At 48.2% G+C, this 15,197-nt stretch overlaps 1 long non-coding RNA gene across 1 annotated transcript; it reads right to left on the bottom strand.

The window, feature by feature from the left end:
* Positions 1-1,925: 1,925 nt before the first annotated feature.
* LOC132656536 (uncharacterized) lies at positions 1,926-5,398 on the bottom strand. The gene is made up of 3 exons (XR_009594314.1): positions 5,184-5,398; positions 4,233-4,465; positions 1,926-3,686 (listed from the first exon to the last, which is right to left on the bottom strand). It is a non-coding gene; the product is annotated as an uncharacterized LOC132656536 (long non-coding RNA).
* Between the last annotated feature and the right edge of the window lie 9,799 nt (positions 5,399-15,197).

A 15,197-nucleotide genomic window follows, 5' to 3' on the forward strand; every position in this document is an offset into this window, starting at 1 on the left:
CCTATCAGTGGACTTGGGGAGGGGCATTCGTGGAGAAGGGGGAGGGAGGGATTGGGAGAGGAGAAGGGAGGAAGCTACAGGAGGTATACAAAGTTAATAAACTCTAATTAATAAAAAAATTACCTAAACCCCAAATTAAACACATGAAAGAATAAAAAAAAATTGTATTGATCTGTACTCTAGACCATGAACTCCAACCAAAGTAAAGTTTTCCTATTACATTCACACCATTTTGAAGGTTATTACTTTCTCTTTCTGTGTTTTGGTTTTGGTTCACTTTTTGTTTGTTTTTGTTTTGTTTTGAAAAGGGGCCTCATGTAGGCCAGGTGGCCTCACACTCATGTAGCCGAGGTTTGGCCTCACACTCCTGATCTCCCTCCAGCTTCCAGTCTGGGGCTGCAGACGTGACCACTATCCCCTAAACTTAAACATACAACCAAGGACTTTGATTTCTGCTATGGGGAACAAAGTTTTTTTTTTTTTTCATATCATAGAGGACTTTGAGAACCTCCAGATGATCTTCATTCATAACCTGTGCCCGATTTAAGACTTATTTACAGATGGACTCCTAACTTGAGGATTCATTTGGGAGTTACTAAACACCATCACCACCACAACCACTATCACCATAACCACCACCACCACCATCACACCACCAACATCACCATCACCACCATCACCTCCATCACCATCACCACCACAACCACTATTACCATAACCACCACCACCACCATAACCACCATCACACCAGCAACATCACCATCACCACCACAACCACTATCACCATAACCACCACCATCACCACCACCATCATCAACATCACCACCACCCACCATTACTACCACCACCATCACCACCACCATCTCCATCATCACCACCATCACCACCACTGCCACCATCTGACCAGGAAATACTTGTCTCCTACACGTTCTTCTTTTCTGTTTTCAACTTTCTTATAACGTGTGTCTCCATGGCTCTTGTCTTTCTGTGGATAGCTTTCGTTCCTTCTCACTGTAAACTCTGTCTCTGTTGTTCTTCAGAAAACTTGGAGTCTCAGTGGCTTTTAGAGTTCAGAGCAAGGCATGTCGGTAAAAGTTGGGTAGGTGGATGTAGGCTCTGCCTCTCCTTTGCCCAATGCCAGAGGGTCAACTCTGAAGGAGGACTGGGGGATTGGCAGCTGTGTTCTGGAAAATGACTAACATCTTTCTTGTTTTCCAGAACTATGACTACTGAAATACTCACCTCACTTTCTTTCAACTTTCAAGATACAATTTATGGAAGATTTATCATAGGGAGGTCTAAGTAACCCAGGAAAGTTCATTCTTTTTCTTCCTCAGCATTTGGAGAAGCATGGTTTAAAAAAAAAAGTTTGGAAAGAAAAATGACATAAAAAAAAGAAAAATATTCAGAAAAAAATGACTATTACACACAGTCTGTTTAAAAACATTAAAAATTACATGGTTCCTTTTCGACTAATAAAGCATTTTCAAATGCATTAACTCACTCCTCTTCCCAACAATTTACTCTAACCAACACGGCAGGCAGAACTAGACTGAAATCATGTTGACGCCCAGATTTGCTGACATTTAAAGCACTTTATAGCAATGCCCAAGCCTCGCTGATCTGCCAGGGTGGCTCAGGCATCAAAGCTGTAGTAGCACACAATGAAGGCTTCCTCTGCAGTGAGAGTCAATGATCTCTCTTTGAAAGTGCTCTTGAACACTTTCAGCACACACATAGACGCACATGTACACACACACACATACAAACACACAAACATACACACAGACACATACACGCATATACACACTCACACACATGCACACACACATTCATACACACATACAGTCATACACACACATGCACACACACCATCCAATGACAACCAAAGAAACGAGCTCTGCAGTTGACGTGAATGTTGCAAAAAAAGATTATTTAATATTGGTTCATATGGTCATTAAATGCAGCTGTTACAGAAATAAAAGACATACACACCTATTAGATTTTAAATATGACTTACACACTGGGGCTGGGCAGATCTTAACCCCTTGAGCTCCACTGTTATTTCCCAGCCACACTTCCCATTCCAAATTCCCGTAAACACTTGCACGTGCTCTGTTTGGGTCGCTTCTGTCCATCATGCCAGTCCTCAGAGTCAGCTCCTCCCGGCCACGTGCTTCCCCTGGCTAATCCCTTCTGCCCGTTCCTCTCCTCTCCTGCACCCCTCTCTCCTCGTGACCCTTCTGCCCTCCACGCCCTCGAACCTTAGCTCCACCGACCTCTCTGCTGCCCAGTGCAGTCGATTCTATTCGCCAATCAGGGATGATTTGGGAGCAAGGTTACACGTGTCACTTGGTGTAGGCGAGCACTTGCTCTTAGGAGAGTCAATATCTCAGGGACAAGCAATGAACACGAGTACATGGTAGCTCCAGATCAACACTGCGCTTGGAGATCTGGGGTTCTGGATTTCCTCTACTCTTCAGTTTCTAGACTGGGCATCTGCTGATGGTTTTGTTCCCTCCTGGGTCATTGTCACCATGGTTCTCAAAATCATTCTTCAGTTTTTCCTGTGTTTGCAACCGAAGTGCTAGGCCTATGTAGGAAAAAAGCTTTCCTTTATAGGAAGGAAACAAGACATTTCATGTGCCCAAGTACCATAAAGATTTAACATTTTCACATTCCAGTTTTCCTGGAGTGCTGCCACAGGGCGACCCTGCTGAGGAGCCAGCTTGCTGGTTTCTCAAGCACTGACATAGAGTGACATAATCTAGAAATCTCACACGCACATGCATATCCAGGAGAAGCGTACGTGGTCCTGGCTAACCTAAGTCAGCCACAAAACAAAATCCAAAGTCATGAATCTGTGAAAGGACAGGTAGGAACAGTGGGGAAGCTTGACAGGGAGCAAGGGGGTGGGAGTGCAAACTTGTACAGCCTCTCTGGGAATCTATCTGGCAGTTTCTCAGAAAATTGGGAATGGTGCTACCTCAAGATCGAGCTATACCACTCCTGGACTTATACCCGAAAGATGCTCCACCATTCAGTAAGGACTTTTGTTCAACTACGTTCATAGCAGATTTATTCATAATAGCCAGAAACTGGAAACAATCTAGATGTCTCTCAAATGAAGAATGGATAAAGAAACTGTGGTACATTTACACAATGGAATACTACTCAGCTATTAAAAACAAACACATCATTCAATTTTCAGGCAAATGGATGGAACTAGAAAAGATAATCCTGAGTGAGGTAACCCAGACCCAGAAAGACACACATTGTATGTACTCACTTATAAGTGGATATTAGCCATAAATTACGGCATTACCATCATATAACCCACAGACTCTAGAAGCCAAGGGGGATGCTTGAATCTCACTCAGAAGAAATAAAATAGACATCTGAAGCATATAAAGACAGGGAACTGGGTGGGAGGGGGTAGGGAAGGTAACAGAGGTGGGTGTTAGGTGTGGGGGAAAGGACCGGGAGAGAGAGCAGAGATCAGTGTGTGGGGACATTTCTGGGGCAGGGGAGTGCTCCGGGGGTCTACAGGGTGATGCTAGCAGCGACTCCCGGGGCAGGGGTTAGGGAGCCTGAAGTCACCATCTCCTGTGGCCAGGTGGGACTTCCAGTGGAGCGAGGAGGACGCCAACCCACTCATGAAAACTTGGACCCAAAATGTGTCTCACCTACAAAAGTGCAAGGATAAAGATGGAGCAGAGATTGAGGCAATGGCACACCAATCATTAACCCAACTCGGGACCTACCCCACAGCAACTCTTACAAAGAAAAACATTTAACTGGGACTTGCTCACAGTCCAGAGGTTTAGTCCATTATCATCATGACAGAGAGCATGATGGCGTGCAGGCAGACATGGTGCTGGAGGTGCTGAGGGTTTTACACCCAGATCGGAAGGAAGCAGGAAGAGAGAGACATGGGGCCCACCCCCAGTGACACACTTCCTCTAACAAGGCCACACTTCCTAAGCCCTGTCAGCACCTTGGAGGCCAGTCCTATGCAAACCACTGCAGGGACGCCCTTTAGGTGAAGGATGCCAAGCTGAGCACGCTGCAGACATACAGCAGCAGGGTCCCAGGCACACGTGGACCTCCCACAGACATGCCCAGGCACACACTCCAGCCCGCCCATGAGCTGCACACGAGCATGCATGCAAGCATGCAGACACACAGAGGCAGGCTGGCAAGGGTTCGAGGTTCAAGGACCCCGCACTGACCTCAAGGCCAGTTAGACAGAACCCTCATGAAACTGATACTCATCCCTCGGGAGGAGGATGGCAGATTGTTTACTTTGGGTTTCCAGGACATCAGGTGTCAGCCGGTCTGGGCTGAGCCAGAACTCCTCAGATGGCAGGCAGTTGACATCTTGGCCCATGTTGGATACCCATATCAGCGCCATGTTTCTAAACACGACCTGGCCCTGACAGTTTTCTGTCCCCTGCAGAAGGTGCTAAAGAGGAGATGGGGAGAGAAAGCGGAATACATTATACGCATATTAAAATTGCCAAATAAAAAATTTCAAACTATGAGCTGTAAACATAAAAACAAAGGTGACAGCTGATAAATACAGGGGTTCTTAGTGAGGACAATTATGAAAATCTTCTAAAGCGATTGTGGTAATGATTCCACAATGGTGAATGTTGAAAAATCAATGAATTTTATACTTAAAGGGGTAAATTATATGATTATCAATCAATAAATAAATTATTTAAAAATTCTGGACAATGGGGAGGACACCCAGGACTTTGGTATAAGTTTTGGGTGTAGGCAGAATCAGAGTCAAACTCTAGCTCTGTAGTACAGGGATTGGATGAACTTGGTCGTGTCACCTCTTTGAAGCTCAGTGTTGTCTTGTAGTGTGGGAAGCTATCTCCTTTCCAATGTGAGGAAGACTGAGCCTTTTAGAAGGAGGCTCACAGAGGTCTGGATGTGGCTCCCATTCTGTCCCGTGACCTCTTGGCCACTTTCCAGAATCATAAACTGTCACCCACAAAATGCTGCTTAAAGATGACGACGCAGCAGATAGCCTCCTCAGTGCCCTGACTCTGCCGTGCCGCCTGCTGAGACACTTCCCCAGCCCTCAGCACGGTCTCTCCACCCCTGCGCCTGTGTGCCTTTAAACTTCTTTGTTCCAGTTGGAGTTTCAGGCAACCGAAGCGAACACTCACCAAACAGTCACTCTTCAGGGCAGTAATGACACAAATTACATTGTTCTCCAGAGCTGCGAACACCCAGCCATTAAATTTAACCACGTGAGCTTGGCAAATCTCTCAAAAGCAGAACAGCTGTTTCTCTTCGGCTCCATTTTTTAAGGATTTTCTCGGAGGCTTAGAGACACACACAGTTGACTGGGAAGCCGGGGAGGTGGCACGATGTATACGGACCACCGGGACCCTGAGTGAGCGAAGGAGGAGGCTTTCGCTTTCATTTTGGACAACCAAGACTCCGTGTGGGAAGCATGCGCTGTTTGTGATGTGTCATTCTAAGAATTTGATGAGTAGGTTATTTGAACTTCCTAAGTAGGTGTTACTGTGATTCCTGCTTTGCAAACGATCCCTGGGGCATGGGAAATGCAGGGACCTGCTCACGGCTGTGTAACTCCCAGAGGCAAGGCTGGGCTGCACTCGGGGAGAGTGGCTTCATGGCCCACGTTATAATGGGTCCCTCCACGTCCTGGTGACTCAGTTTCTTCCACTTATTTCTATTATGCCCTTTTTTCCTAGTCACTTTATTTTGCATGTACTGTCCCTTCATTGTCCCTGCCAGGCCCTTCCTCCATCACCACTGGTGACAACCCCCTGCCATCACCAGCGGTGGCACCCCCTGACCTGCCATCTGAGCTCTCCCCGGTGCCCCTCACCATGGGGCAGGGCATCCGGCAGAAAGTCCGGCTTGGGTCCGTGGCAGCTGGGGGAGGCTTGGCAAAGATCGCCCTTTGTGGATCCTGCAGGGACATCTTTCTAGTTCTTTGTGCTGGGTCCATTTTCATCTGTGACACATGGGCTTCTAAGCATGTTCACTGTCTATCTAAGCATGTGCTTGCATCGTTGCTACCACTGGCCAATGTAAGACCCCTGAGTGAATTAGAAGGAGGGCCCCACCCAGGCACAGGTGGGGAGAGTGTCTGGGTCAGCGGTCTGTGCAGAAAGATAATCCTGCAATGGGTCATGAGCAGCTTTAGAAATGACCAGTTATGGTGCTGGCCCAAACGCTGGTTCCACTGAGAGCAACAGTTCCCACCAGACAAGGTGGAACGTCCTGACCATTGCCTGGAGACCTGGAGCCGGCACGCGTGCAGGGCCATGTTACAGAGCCACCACAGTGGGCCCCCTCCTCCCGTGGTCAGTGTCAATGACATTACAACAGAGCCTAAAAACCAATGACACAGCTATGTCTGCGACGTAAGAGAGCAGGCGTGTCCGTCTGTCTCAATGGGCATATTTTAGGTGCTAGCAAATATACATAACACATATATACACACACCACACACACATACACATACATACATACACACATACACACACATACATAGATACACACACATACATACATGCACACATACATGGAATGGAGGATGTGGCAGTGCATGCACGCCTGCCTCAGGGAGAGAGTAGGCATTACATGGAAAGTAGAACTAGACCCAGGAGAAGAGAATAGCACAGAAGCCGCAGAGCTAGTGTGGTGTCTGCCGCACTCCACCCAAATCCCCAGACAGCGTCCATACTGAAGGAGTCACAAGATCTCTGTGACCAGCAGCAGGACCTGGTCCATCAGCCCATCTGAGCTTTGGTGGCTTCGAGCGCTGATCCAGCCACCTGGGCTGGGACCTGAGCATCCCTCGTCCTGATGAACTCTGAGGTGATGCTGCTGATGCTCATCCAAGAGCTACCTACATACATGCATACATACATACATGAGCTACATACATACATAATACATATATACATAATACATACATATATAAGATACATAATATATGCATGAGCTACATATGTATGTACATGATCTACATAATACATACATATATGAGATACACATGCATACACACATATTATACATACATTAGATACATACATATATACATGAGTTACATACATACATGAAATACATACATATATATACATGAGATACATACATACATGAGGTACATACACAAGCTACATACATACATACATACATACATACATACATACATGCAGTGGTCACTGCTAGATCTTGGGAAGGAGGTAGGCATGTGATTGCCCCTGGAAGAGACATAAGAAATGCCACATGATTAGGAATAGTAAAGCACATGAAAAATGACTACCTGAAGTTCACCTGGTTTCACATGTCGACTGACCTCTTCATATGTCCCCTAGCCCTTCACCAGCTTCTTGGTAAACGTCTTCTCTAGCTAGGGAAGAAAGTCCTCCCTCAAACTCTGTTCTTTTTCTCCAACTAGCCACTAACCTCAAACAAGTTCTTTGAGTAGTTTTAAAGCAAAATGAAATGATCTTTAAATTGCTTTGCTAGCCAGAAATTGGTTGCATGGTGTAAACTGCATGTGAAATGCTTCTTCTAGAAACAATGGTGTTTTTCTCTGGAGCCATGAGTCCGGGAACAGGCTTTAACTCACCAAGCCACTGCATATCTCTGATGCGGCTACAGGGAAGACATCAGCTTCCGCTGAGCGTTTGCTCGCCACCCCGTGCTATGAACTCCTGAAATAGGTCCAGATCGCTAATTTTAAATTGAAAATTACACTTTGCTGGCTGCTGACTAGCCCTGGGTGTTTCTGGTTGGTGAAGCCACCTAAAGCCATGTCATCTGGGACTATTATTACCAAAGAAAGAACGACAGCTAGAGCAGAGATGGGATGGGAGTCCGGGGAGGGGGCAGAGGGTGGTGTGTGGAAAGGAAGAGGTGAGGGGGAGAGGGAGGGGGGGAGAGGCACAGACTGTCTGCGCTCTGCAAAGCACTAAAGCAGACCAGACTCCTGGACTCAGTGTCCCCAGCACACCCTCACCCCTGTTTGCTCTGGGAAGGTCACCTGCAGGGGTAGAGCAAAGAAAAGAGCCTGAGAGAGAACAAAGGGACAAAGATGAACACGATGAGCTAGCCACCTTGGTGCTGATCGTGGCTTCTGGAACCCAGAGGCTTGTAAGCTTGAGCTTGCACATCTTTTAGGAGGTGGTCATCACCTGTGTGCTGTTGTGCGCAGGAGAACGGGAGCTGTTGATAGAAAGGAGGAGGGAAGAGCAACTGTTTGGGGGTTAGAAAGATCTGGTTCTAGTTTCAGAGAATTACCAAATCACTCAGCCTGTGACTCCAGCTGAGGCTCCTAGCAGCACGGGTCATGGAGACTGAAGAGGACACCCTCTAACCAGACAGGACTCCTAGTGGAGGGAGAAGAACACCAACACACTGACAAAAACTTCTACCCAAAATTTACCCTGCCTACAAGATGTGCAGAGATAAAGACAGAGCAGAGATTGAGGGAATGCCCAACCAATGCCTGGCCCACCCAGAGACCCACCCTATGGGAGAGAGCCAACCTGTGACACTATTAAGGACACTCTGCTATGTTTGCAGATGGGAGCCTAGCATGGCTGTCCTCTAAGAGGCTCCACCCAGCAGCAAATGGAAATCGATGCTGAGACTAGAAGCCAAACATTGGGCAAAGCATAGGGAGTCTTGTGGAAAAGTGGAGGGAAAGATAGAAGGATCTGGAGGGGACAGGAGCTCCACAAGAAAACCAACAGAGCCCAGAGGGACTTGCAGAGACTGAAGCACCAGCCAAGGACCATGCTTGGGCTGGACCTAGGCCCCCTACACAGATGATCAGCTCAGACTTCATGTGGGTCATGGGTCACCTCGTAATGACAGCGGGGCTCTCTCTGACATGGACTCTGTTGCCTGCTTGTTGATCACTTCCTCCTGGCAGAACTGCCTCTCCAGGCCACAGGGGAAGAGGATGTGCTCAGTTCTGATGCAAGTTGGGGTGCTGAGGTGGGTTGGTGGAGAGGAGGAGGGGCTCCTCTTCTCTGAGGAAGAGGGGACAGAGAATAGAGGGAAGAGGAAGGGAGACTGGGACCGGGAGGGTGGGAAGGAGGGGGCTGCAATCAGGATGTAAAGTGAATAAATTAATTTTAAAATGACTTTCAAAATTGGAGGAAAACATGGAGTTAGTCAATTGGCATGGAGCACGTCTCGCCCCTGGGGGCAATGGTCTCCTGAACCTACTCAGACCTCGGACACCACCACTGCTAGTTCTAGAACTGACGCAGGATGTTCCAACGAGGGGTTAAGGCTTCTCATAATATTTCCTATAAGCCCACACCTGTTTGTCTATATCCCCCATTTTTATTCATTATTAGCCAGATAGAGCCAAGTAATTGTGGTAATAATACTTGCTTTTTTGCCCAATGCTGGAATGCTAGTAAATTTAGGTATGCCCTGGTTACTCGCATGCCTCACTGGGTGCCTGTGCCCATTGATGCCCCTCACGCTATGACTCTCTTCAGACAGAAAAGGGATCTTGGAACTACAGCCACCATTGTTACTACCATCTCATTGACGGCTGTTGGAGCTACCACCAGGGCATTAGCCATGAGTCATACTGGGCAGACTGCTCAGACCCTGAATAATCATTTAGCCAATGTAGCTCATGCCTTAGTTGTACATAAAGGAATTAATGCTCAACTAAAAGGAAGCTTGATGGTGTTCAATCAGAGGATTGACCTCTTGCAGGAGCAAATTGATACCCTATGGCAAATCGCTCAACCTGGCTGTCAATAAAAGTATGCTGGACTTTGTGTCACTAGCATACAACATGAGAATTTTTCCTGTGCTGCAAATCTGTCTAAACAATTGTCGAGCTATATTTTAGGTAATTGGACTGGAGAATTCGATACTACGATGGAGCAGCTGAGAGTGGCCATTGTCACAGTAAATTCTACCGGAGTGGACGCAGGACTAGCCACAGGATTATCAACATGGATTGCTGCAGCCATGAATCATCTGAAGGAATGGGCGGGCATGGGAGTGTTAGCAGGCCTTCTGGTGTTGGTCTCCTTGGTTTGCCTGTGGTATATATGCAAGATTAGAGTCTCACAACAGTGTGATGCAGCCATGATCATTCAGGCCTTTACAGCCATTGAAGCAGGACATTCTCCCCAAGCATGGTTGGATACCATAAAAAGCTAAAATGATACGCTCAGGATGCGAGGCTAAGCACTGCACTCAGGGTCAGCCGCTTTGGACCCAGAGAAGAGCATGTCTGATTGCATGCGGGTTGATGCCCCAGGTCCCGCCTCTGAGAAAAAGGTATCAGATGGGTCTGATGCTCTTTGGGTGGATGACACCTAAATGAACATCTGTACAAAGTCCCAATTTATTTCTAATATCAGAGATCAGATCTCTACTCTTGCCTGATGCGTCTAAAACAAAAAGGGGGAACTGTAGAGAGCTGCGGAATGCTATGCCTTAAAGATGGAGCTGGTTTCCGCCTTCCACCTTCCCGATGGTGAGTGCTCTCTGTCACGAACAACTCCACATTTGGCTAAGGCCGAGGATCTGGCTTGCTTCCATGTATGTGGACCTATCTGCATTGCCCCCATGGCACGCCTGGGTTGGCTACCCAGAGGCTATTTAAGCTGTGGGCTGGCTTTCCCCGGGGTCTGAGGATTGTTCAATGTTCCTGAATAAACTGCATTGCAAAAAAAAAAAAAAAATCAGTTAATTAAATTAAAAGTAAGTAGTTACATTCAAAAACAACAATAAACACATTCAGAGCAAGGCTCTTTAGCATCAGGCCATTATGGAAGATGGCTTTGACCTTACCATACACACTGCCCCCTTTTTTTTGTTCCTTTGGGTGACATCAGGCTTCACCTGCTTTCTAGAGTCAAACCTAAAGCCTGCTCCATCCCACTATCCAGTCACGGGGTACCCTAAGGATGAAGCATGAGCTGCCCCCGTGGCTAAGGACCATAGGACAGAGCCCAAGTCCTAGGTGTTAGGCTGTTTCCTACTTCCCATGAGCCGAACATATTTCTCTCTTGATAAAAGTCAACCAGCCCCGCCCCACTTTCTGTCGCCTGCACAAGGAAACCTAAACAATGCAAATACTAACCCGACGTGAGGGTTAGGATGAGGTCTGTGTTAGGGGAACTTTGCCAGGTGGTCTAAAGAATGATTGATTCTTTAAGCGTGTACCATAAGCAACCAAGTTTAGGAAAATCACAAAACATTATAAACATATGTGTATCTATGTTTCTGTGGGTACAGATTTTGTGTGCACATAACTATTTTATCATGATTCCAGTTTTGTGACAAAACGTAGCACGTGGCCCTGTGTACTTATTTAATTTATATACAAGCTTTTGAGGAGAACTATAAGATACTCTCTTGCTAAAAGGTGGCCCTTCTCTGGAAATTTAGAGGCCTGCATCCCATCCCTACGGAGCCTTGTATTTCCTCACTAAGGGAAGCCAGGGGTCTTGTGCTCTAAATACTGTGTATTCAGGATTTCTTACGTGCTGGATTTCAGAGTCGCACTTCTCCCTAAGAGTACGAGGCCACAGGCAAAGGACTCTTTAGTTTTGTTCATAGACGCTCTTCTGGCCTGACGGCAGTCAAACTCAAAGGCAGCTGGGAGGCAACAAGGAAACTGAAGACAATCCACACGGTTCTCACTGCCCCATCTGTGCTGCTCTTCGTGAAATACTGCAGCAGCTTGCAGCTTAACTGGGGGGTCCTTTGCTTTTTATGTGAGGAAATAAAAATTACTCGGCCCCCAAACCACGGGTAAACGGATCATAAAGGAATGCAGAATGGGGCTGTTCTGCATCAGAGGTCGCTTGGGGGAAGGAACTCAACAAACACAGCACTCACACGACCAAGGAAACATGGCAGCAAGGGCTTGCCCTGTGCTGGGGTTGGCAGCCCCATGCCCGAGAGGGAGGGAAGTGTCAGGCGGACATCGTCGTTTGGGCACAGAGGAAACTGGAGTCCAGAAACCTAGACGGCAGATAGACTCTACAGCCTGTGCCGTAGCTCCGCTGCGGGGACCAAACGCCAGGAGCAGGTGGCTTCGACAACACACCCTATTTCCTGTGGTCAGGATGGCAACTACAGGGTCTAGGAGCTGCTGACTGGGGCCAGCTTGTCCAGTTTCCAGCCTTCCGTGGTGCGAAAGGCCAGGAACATGGAGATGGCATGAGACACATGCGTAACCAAAATCACCAAATATGCTTTTAGAAGATTTTTTAATGAGCATGAGTGTGCGTGTCTGTGTGTGTGCTCGCGCACGCGCATGTGTCGGCAGGCATTCCCATGTGTGTACAGGGGCCCACAGAGGCCAGAAGTGGGCACTGGGTCCCCGGAACGTGCATTGTGGTTGTGAGTTGCCTGATGTGGGTGCTTAGTAAGACACCCGGGTCCTCTGGAAGAGCAGCAAGTGCTCTTAACCACCGAGCCATCTCTCCATCGCCTACTTTACATTATTTAGCTGTTTTAGGGTCTCATACATGAATACAGGGCATTTTGATACCCTGTACTCCTGTTCCCTCCTCATCTATCACTGTAGTCTCGAGGCAGGACAGAATATATACTTTAGAGACTATAAACAAAGGCAGCTGTAAACAGGGAGACTGTCTCTCCAACCTAAGTGTTTCCAGGCACTGTTTTATGCTGGGGGAAGTCCGAGGCACATGACTTCCTGTCCCTACAGAGCTATGCAGTAAAACCTGGACGACCGATAAGCTACAAACTGCCATTTCTTCGGGGCAGCGGGAGTCTGGGCACCGCGTTCAAGCACTGATGAAATGACTCATTAAGAGCTTCCCTTTCCCATGCCTCGTCTTCTCTCTGCTCCAAGTGTCACATGGCTTTTCTATTTCTGTCGGTGAATCAGCAGAGAGGAAAGGGGGAGTGTCCGAAAGCCACCGGTGGCAAAGATCACTGAGTGCCTGTGGGCTGCAGCGGCACATGCCACCACAGAAAGCAGAGCGGAGCAGGGTGGACTTGAGGTGGGGTCCAAGGCTCTCAGACCAGGCCGCCGAGGGCCCCCTGCTGCCCCGTGAGCCTGGCGGCCTCTGCACTAGCAGCTTCCTTACTTTACAGATGCCCACGCAGGGCCGTAGGGACAGTTGGGCACCTGGGAAGCACCTTCCAGGAACTTAGTCTAACTTAGGGTTAGACTAAAACGCGTCTTCTGCCTCCAAATCCCGTGACCTTCAGTGTGTTTGCAGAAGGAGCTCACAGTTTGAGCTGGCTCCTGCCGCTCTCTCTAATCTATGGCTCTGGGCTGACCGGGTTCCAAGCGTGGGGACCCTTCCAGGACTCACCCTCGAGCGAGTGGAGGTGGTGGCAGCCTGGTCGTGTGTCTCGTATCATAATGAAAAGTTCAGACCTCTGAAGAGCTGCATGTGCTAAAAACGAGCCTTCGGGTATACGCTAGCAGGACGTGAGCCCAGCACTGTGCTAAAGCAATCCCGTCTCAAGGCAACCGTGTGGGGGCTTTGTCTTGGTAACCGGGAAAACTAACAGAGTACACCAAATAGGATGTGCATACCTATCGCACATGCACACGTTATTCCATGTCTCTGTGCTGTACACGCATGCACAGGGAGAGATTTGTTTAAGGAGTGGGCTAGCACAGCTGCATGAGGCTGCAGCCCGGGAAGGCTGGAGACCGGGAAGGCTGGCGTCAGGGTACACTCTGCAGCAGCCTCGATTCTCACAGCAGCGTGAGGCCGGCGTCCTTCCTCCTCAGGCCTTTCTCTCTGGTCCTCAGAGGCCTGGGGGTGGGGCCCACATTGTGAACGATAACATGCTTTCCCCAGAGTTCACCTGTCTGAGCACCAGTGCAAACAGCGCCTCAACTGCAAAGCCTGGTGGATGTTTGGCCGTGCGACAAGGCACTGGAGCAAGATGATAAAATCAATGATTACTCGTGTGCATGCCTGCGTGGGAGCTCCCGTGTCCCCCTCTTCGGTTCTTCTCGTCTGATTGGACCCTGCGGGACCCACGTGGGTGCTACATTTTCACCTTTAAAATCCAGAAGTTTCTGGTTCTTAGCTTTAGTATTTATCTCCATTCACCATCTCATCAACACAGCATCCAACAACTGAGAAAAACTTCAGTGTTGTGACAACTGCCTGGCAGAGAGGGGCCCATCTGCCGGATGGTGAGTGGGAGCTGCCTTGGGTCTGCAGGTCTGAACCAGGGTCCTCTGACGTCTGAATGCTTCAGAACTCTGAGAGGCTGCTGAAACACACAGGTACAGGCCTGGTGAGACGACTTTGTCAATCAGAAAGATCTTGTGACACAAGCATGAGGACCTGGGTTTGAATCCCCAGAACTCACGCAAAGGCCAGAGGGAAGTGCATATCTGTGGCCCCAGTTCTGGGATGAAGAAGATGAGCAGATTGAGCTCTCTGGCCTGCCAGTCAGACAGTCAGTGAGCTGCAGGTCCTGTGAATTGGACACCACAGATTTCTGTGGCACGCCCCAGAGAATCAGGCACATCTGCCCCCACAGATCTGTAGGAGACAACTCATGCCCGTGTTTTCACAGTACCCCTGTTGGCACTGCCAGAGCATGAACATCCATCAGCAGGGACAATAAACGCACAAAGTGTGACATATGCACACACTAGAACATGATCCACAGATTTAAGAAAGAAAAGAGCTGTGTCAGATGCAGCAATGTGGGTGAACCGCTCAGATTCTGTGACGAGAAAAGGAATCAGACAAATCAGGCAATGCCAGACAGGGTGACACACACCATCCGCAGAAGAGCGTCACAGACGGTAAGACTGACTGATGCCGTGGAGGCACGATTGTCTGGGGTGAGGGGAGGCTGCTCAGCACGGGCGCTAGAATGGTCTCTTCTCTTCCTGTGAACCTTGGCTACACAGATGCCCTCATAAAAATCCTAAGGCTACACCTTTAAGATCTGAGTAGCATGTGAGTCATCTGTCAGTCACCTTCGCAGTGCTAACTTTCCGTGCCCATTTTTTTCTCATAAAAACACTTCAATTTCTCCTAAGAGCAGAAGGAGAAAGATGTAGTCGAGATTTGATTATGTAGTGTTTAAACCAGTAGTCAGTAAAGTATAGTTGTCAGTATGTTTATGAGGAAAGGGGCACACGATGACAAGAGAGCCTGTGGTCTACCGAAGTCAGAGTGCAGGCCCAA

The sequence above is a fragment of the Meriones unguiculatus genome, chromosome 9 (genome assembly GCF_030254825.1).
Source record: "Meriones unguiculatus strain TT.TT164.6M chromosome 9, Bangor_MerUng_6.1, whole genome shotgun sequence".
In the NCBI taxonomy this organism is placed as follows: domain Eukaryota; kingdom Metazoa; phylum Chordata; class Mammalia; order Rodentia; family Muridae; genus Meriones; species Meriones unguiculatus.